Source organism: Melanaphis sacchari, unplaced genomic scaffold, assembly GCF_002803265.2.
Source record: "Melanaphis sacchari strain LSU unplaced genomic scaffold, SCAv2.0 Contig305_pilon_pilon, whole genome shotgun sequence".
Taxonomy (NCBI): domain Eukaryota; kingdom Metazoa; phylum Arthropoda; class Insecta; order Hemiptera; family Aphididae; genus Melanaphis; species Melanaphis sacchari.
In genome coordinates this window covers 453,258-461,280 of record NW_020271179.1, presented here as the reverse complement: position 1 = coordinate 461,280, position 8,023 = coordinate 453,258, and positions in this window count along the sequence as shown.

Below are 8,023 nucleotides of genomic sequence, written 5' to 3'. Positions count from 1 at the left end.
ACTTATACAAAATTAATGCATATTGTTTGTGCAGTTAAATAATTTGTATTCCAATTAGATACATTTTAATCTTCATATCTTATTTAATGAGCTATATAATTTATATGCTATACAATTTACATTTTATAAAGGAGTGTATAAACAAATAAATGTAAAAAAAAAAGCCACGAGTAAAAATAGTTTGAGAGCTTGACTGTTCGATTATAAATAAGAAATATTGATGAAATCATGAAATAAAATGAAAATTTATATAAAATATTTTAAATAGCGTGTATACATATTTATAGAGTGATTTTTAGAATTTTAATAGGTTGCGAAGCGAATATATATATATATGTATATTCAAAGAAATTTTTCTAAAAAAAAAGTTGGTAAGCAAATTGAAAATGAGGAAATAAAAAGAACGAGCAAAACATTTGTCATAAAAGTCGTTTTAAATTTAAAAAAAAAAAATTAAATATATATTCGTATAAAACATAATTGTACTTTTAAACAAAGAACAGTTAAATTTAAAAAAGCTTATTGGCAAAGAGCCATAGGGTAACTGAGTAATATAGTCATACGATACTTTATCCCGTTATTAAATAAGTGACTAAAGGATTATAGATAATTAATGTTGATGTTGAGAATTACGTTTTTTTTTTTTTATGCATTCATAATGTTGACTTATTGTAATTTCATGATTATACTTAAAACCGTTCTGTACAGTTAAAAATGTAATCTTTAAAAATTTTAATAATTATTTTTTACCACAATGATGGAGTCACATGGAACAATATAATGATTATATTATCTATAATTTATAACTGATGTGTGTTGTAATCTTAGACCTGATATACTGATATGATTAAAATCTATGCTGAAAATCCGAATTTATAAAAATGGATCGAAAAAAATCATTACGCTCGCGGCGACTCGGAGAAATGACGAAAGAAAATATCTAGACTTTCCTTGGTATATAGGCATAATTATATTGTAATAGGACATGATATAAAAATAAATTATACAGCAAAAAGGTCAGTTCTCAAATAATATAAATAATATAATGTACTTACATATATATATCGTTAAATTATACGTTATGATTTATTCACTTTAGCCGTTAAGTATACTCCAATAGCCTAACCTAAGTTTATTTACCTAAATATTATTATAATTGACGCGATTTGCGAAGAAATACGTGACACGTACCAAACGTCATGATAACAAAAATAATAAAAATTTTCACACGGTCGCGACGATAACATCCTGGGAAAATAAGAAAAGCCGTATGAACTGGGAAGTGATAGTGGTGGTAGTGTAGTGGCGGCACGATGTTTGCTTCGACTTTCCCGTCGTTTCCGAGCGCGTCAGAAATTGTCCGTCAAAACTGCATCGACTTTAATAACAACAACAACAACAACAACAACAACAACAATAATTTAATAGGTGTGTTATGTATATCAGGTGTATAATATTTTGTGATACAATAAGTAAAAATAAAATAATACGGCGGATCGGCTCAGTATATTATTGGGGGCGGTTGGTTCAAGCCTGAGTGGGTAGGGATGGAAGTTGCCACCACCGCCACCGTCGTACAGCAGCATCTGGCCCCGCGTGAGGGGCAGAGATGACGACTAATAATAAATTACACTACCAACCCCCGTCCCGCCCCAACAACCGCCGCCGCAGACCCCAAAACCCAACCCCCTCGCCGTAGTACCCACGCGCGAAAGGGATGAACGCACCGCCAACAACGCACAATCGATATACACGCACACACACACGCGCGCACGCCCACGCACACGCACATGAGCCACACGCGCCCGCGCGCCGCCGACCCTTTCCTAAATATTCATTTCGCGTCTATACATATTATGTAATATATATATATATATATATGTGTGTGTGTGTGTGTGTGTGTGCATATACATACACAATACGCGCTTTGGCTCACTTTAACACACATAAAGATATATACTATTATAGTATAATACAACCTAGTGCATTTATTATAGATTATAAACACTGTTTCCCTATACGTATACTATGATATTATTATTTATTTATTTTATTTTTTGAGTGTTAAGTAAAATATCATAATAATATCGTCGTTGGAGTATTACAGCTATATAGTTATATGATGTGCACGCATATATTATACCACCGATTATTATGGTATGTATTATTAAACGACATGTAAGGTAATCGAAAACTATATCTAATATTATAATAATAATGTGTGGCGTGTGACGGGTCGCAAAAGATCTCGTTATTTCCCCTCCCCTCCCCCTGCCTTCCATGTAATATTGTATACACGATAGCCCTCCGCCAGCGATTTACTTGATAAGACGCGTGCGCACACTCGAATATTATAATTATATTAATAACACGGTACCTATATATAAATCTATTACAACAATTTATTTTGCTATCGCGCTCGCTAAGAATGTAATAATCAGACGATTTAAACGCTTCAAATAAAATGCGGGAAATATATTATACAAGTGGATCAATTTCGATGTTTAATACAAGGGAGCGAATGTTTGGGTTAGATTCCTCTTAGCTGTCTTATTTTATGAAATAATTTTGTACTAAAAAAAGTTTAAAAATATAATATTTTTATTTATATTTATAATAAATATATATGTGGTTAGACAGTTAGTTTTATTTCATTATATCATAACAAATTTCATACTTCAGCAAATTCACATATTATATAACATACTTATACTATGTATAACGGCATGCGACAATACCTATAGTTATACGAATTTAATATAGTGTAGTCGACAGTCGATAAAGTATAGTGTAAGTATAATGGGTAAATATTTTTATTTTTTTTTACTATAGACAAAAATATCAATTTGATCACAGAATACACCATCACTTGTTAAACCAAGTTCAAACGACGGCATTCTTAATCACTTTACTATAATTATTGTAAAACACAATAGTTACGATCGTAACAAGTTAAAATTTAAATAGTTTTAATTTTAAAAAGACCATCAGCATGAGAACAATATTATAATAATTCCTGTTATAATATCACGATTGAACTACTGCACATGTAATTTCAAATGTAATGTATAATAATTAATAATATTAGATTTGAGGAATTGAATTGCATTTAAAATTATTTTTCATACACTTATGATTTTTTTGTTTTCATTTTTAACTCATTATAAATTATTCCTAATAACACCTAATTTTTTGTAAATACGTTAGATTTTCTACTACTGATACCATTTTAATAAAAGAGTTACGTCGTATGAATCACCGTGATTTCCTTAATTTTTTCATAGTGTTAATTTGGCGAAAAAACGGAAAGCACAGTAAGATGCATACATTTTAAGTCAATGGGCGCATTTTCAATTGCAGATTAAAATTTTTTCATTTATTCATTGAGAGAGAAAAATTTAATTTAAATATTCACTTGAATGCACTACTCGTAACCACAAAATACTTACGAACGTGTTATTAAATTACATTTGTGGCAAATCTGTATGTAGTCATAGTGCAATGCATTGCCATTATGCAGGTATACAACATAATAATACGTTTACTGACTTTTATCACCACCATTAAAATATAATACTAGAAAAAAAAGGAAATTACTAAAGAAAATTAATTTAAATTATTTATCTAACATTATAATAGTGAAATATAAAAAGTTAAGTATAAAGGTACATTTTTAAAACATTTTACTTGTAAAACTATAATGCCAGTCTGGTGAGTTATGAAGATAATTTTCTATGATAATAAAAATAAGCAAAAAGTAAAATATAACATTTACTGTCGTATATTTTAAAATAATAGGTTAAAGTATTACAAAAACATTTTTGATATACATATATTTCTCTTACTTGAAAAAACTAAATTACTTCATATAGGTGTGTGGAATACTGAAGAATTCTAAGAATACTGAAAAATCAATACATCTTATGAATAACACAAACAGTTGAAAATAAATTCACTTTAAAATAGTTTATAAAATTATTACATGCACAATAGTTTTATAACGTTGCATTTAAATAATACATTTGAAAGTAGTTTGGTCTTTATATAGCTTTTAGTGTTATACGATGATATAGCTTAGTAAACATGTTTGGGAATTATAAATTGAATATTTCTCTTTGTTCGATTTACAAAACAAACAACACAACTAATATAATTTTTAATTTTTATGAATGTTCAAATATAATTATTAATGCAATGATACATATTACTGTAATGATAATCAAATTATTAATAGGTTGACAATAATTTGTCTGAAATCTGAATACATAAAACAACAAAATAAGTATTTTAGTATTTATTGCATGATTTTGGCAAATTGTTACTGATAAGAAATTTAAGTTTATACCTTTATTCAAGCGTTATACAAATATTTTATAAATATTTTTCAGAAATATATTTCGAATTAGTTACTGTTAATAATCATTACAAATTCTAAACTACATCGATTAAATGAATAGAGTACTTTTATCTATACCAAAACTGATAATAATTGCTTGATATTTATTTTTAAAAAAGAGAATTCTTCGATAAATTATTCAGTCAATATGCCAAATCCGTCACAATAATCTCATCTTTATATAGACCATTTAGGTATTGTATATGTTTATTATTATAATTTATAATGCATTAAGTAAATTACTATGCCAAAAGTGTTATAAATGTTCAAAAACTAAAATGGAAACTATTTAATTTAATCAGATAAAACTAAAAGCGCTCAACTAAGTCTTTATTGCTATATTTATAATAGATTTTCTATGGGTTTAGCCATTTTAAGTAACCACTCGATGTGGGTACCTACTCGAAATTATCGTGAAAAATAATTAATAAATTTCAACGCAACACGCGTTTCATAACATACTTATACTACAGCAATTACATTGGAATAAATCAAGCCATTTAATAAACTTTACCACAATCCAAAAACAAACAACAATGCACAAATAATAAAAAAATATTATTAAAAAAAAATTACATTATCTTCGCAAAACTTATAGAACATTTTATAGTAAGTTCATTAAACGCGCAGAAGTACACCCAGTTATTATTTTACGTTTTTTTTTTTTTTTTATGTTTATCTCATAAACATAAAATATGTTAATAATTTAATATGATTGGCCATGACGAACGAAAATCGTATCGACAAGTAAACTATCTCCTGAGATTCAAGTGTGTGGTTAAAACGCGCAGCATGCAGAGGAGCCGGTCAAAACATTAAAAATAATCAATCATCATAATAAACATAACTTTTTATCTATGATCGTTTTTATACTTATGGTACTTATACACTAATACAATATATTGTACTTTTAAATGTATTCTCGAAATATGGTTGTAAAAATTTATTGTGTACGTTATGTATTTATCCTCAAAATATGAAAATGTTTACATTCGACTGAAAACTCTTATAGTGCAACAACTAAAAACAAATGTTATAAGACTTTTCATATACTTCGTAAAAGAACATAATATTAGAATAGTATTATTTGAGCGTAATTACAATCATTTAGATTTCACGACTTTGGTGATTTATTAATATGAGACACTACAAGCAACTTGTTACGTTTTTAATTATAGTTATAAGGTTATTATTTTTAACAACCACCAATTAAAATTAACAATGTTCGTTTTCAAATAACAAACAAATCAACATAATTTAAATAAGTTTCGACGGTATAATTACGCGTAAACGATAGGTATTGTAATACTATAGTTAGGATAGTTAGGTACATATAGGTACTATCAAATTTATAAATGGTCAGAAAGAAGTACAGAACGAAAAAAAAATAAACATAATAATATATTCTTTTAAACATTAAACGGAGAAGAATAAGAAAGAAAATAAGTCGATAACCCGTGAGGGTATGTGTGTGTTCTTTATGCAGCCATAAAAAGGTAATAAAAAAAAAAAAAAAAAAACATCCTATAACATAAAAGACTTCGGTAACCCAACAGAGGGGTTTTGTTACACTAAATTCTTTAACAGACTATAGAAAAAAAAAAGTGATTTATAAAATGTATGCCAGGATTAAACGTTGAGTTAAAACCTTAAAAAAATAAAAATAAAATGTTAAAGAATTTTATATACCTAAGTCGTGAACTGTTTATGATGTATCGCAGAAATGTTTTCCTTATGTTAAACAATGATTTTTGCAAAACAAATTGTTTAAAACGCTATGTTGCATACTATACCTATATTGCGTTTTATATAAAGTTAGTTGAGTGTTTGAAACCGACTTTTTATAAGTATGTATTCAAAAAGTGATTAGCAGAATAATATAGTTCGTAGGTAGGTACTAGTAAATAGTATATTATGCATACCTACTGTAAACAGACGCATTAATCAGCACATTCTTAATTTCGGTCAATGATAATATGTGTAATTGTATAACTTAAAACTAGGTATATTATAATTGTCGTGAATAGTGGTACTTAATAATTTATTATTGCCTTTTTATAAACGTCGCCGACTTCATTGATTTATGTCCACAATTCGCGCTATAGCGATTGTGAAAATATTATCGATTTCGAGAAATGTAAACAGTATTTATTTGTATGTTAGGACCATTATGAATGTTATATACATACAATATAACTATACCGTGTATGATATCTATTATAAATATCATAATACGTAAATACAACATGTATCAAAATGTGTTATATATTTGTGATGAATGATAATAATTAAGTATATCAATTCGAATGAAATCGAGTTTTGACAATAAATATGAACATTGATAAATGATAATAATTCTTTATACAATCACTGTGTTGTAGGATCGTTATTATGTCGTCGTTTTTAAGCTATAGCTATACATACCTACGAACAATTTAGTAACTTATCAACGACAAGATATCACGAGAATACATTTTATATCAGTATAATAAAGTAAGGTAACATACATGTGCAGGTGACACACATCACTTTGACGCACTAATAAATTCTTGTAAATCTCATTTTTCCTGTATCAATATTATATCCTCCCACATCATAAAAGACTCATTTTATGGTATAACTCTAAAAATAATTAAATCCATTACTATGATACTGTCTTAAATTATGAACTCTAAATAATACGATTAGCAACAAATATACAACGACGCAATCTCGGTTATCTTCTTTTGTAATGAATGATTTAATGATTGTCAAATCTAAAAATGAACAAAGTGGTCCTGCATTAAGCCTTGAAGTTTTTATTTATTTTTCAAGTAAAAAACAATATAATGTAAAAAATGTTAGTTAAGGACGAAAAAGTTCTGCAGATAGAACCTTTTGTTTGTGAAAATATTTTTTTTACTTAGTTGGAACTTTTTTTGTTCTGAATTAAATGTGTGTTTGTTGGGAAAGAAAATTTTGTTTAACAAAAGAAGATGTCTAGCGTTGTTTGACTTTTAATGTTTAAACTAAAATACTAATAGTATGATGATCGGTGTTAGATTAGGTAGGCATTTATTGGAATTTTAATTTGTCGATAATATATGTATAATAATAGTGAATAACTCTGTACTATCGTTTATCATATTATTATTGTATTGTTGACACAATATGATTTTGATTATTATTAATTTATTTCATGATATAAATATGGAACATTAGTGAATTTAATATCAGGTCTTATATAGATCTAAGTGTTTATATCACTAAATACCTATTAAATAACAATTTCGTAAAATAATAGTGTTAATTTAAAACCTTTTGTTCATCGAAAGCTCTTCACAAAATATATACAAAAATGATTGTTGGTGAACTAGAACTACACTGAGAAGCACTGATAACGAAATATAAATATACATATATATTAAAAAAAATAAAGTTAGCACTTTTAGGTTCTGAGTCCCTTAAGTAAATGTCTGTTTACTAAACTCATCTATTAAATATTAATAATTAATAAGCCGTGTATCATATTTTACATCACTAGACGTATTACAGTAACTTTAAACTTTGAATATCATCTGTAATTTAGAAAATACTAACCGTATTATTTGATCAAATCTGTAAAAAAAATAATATTATTATACGAGT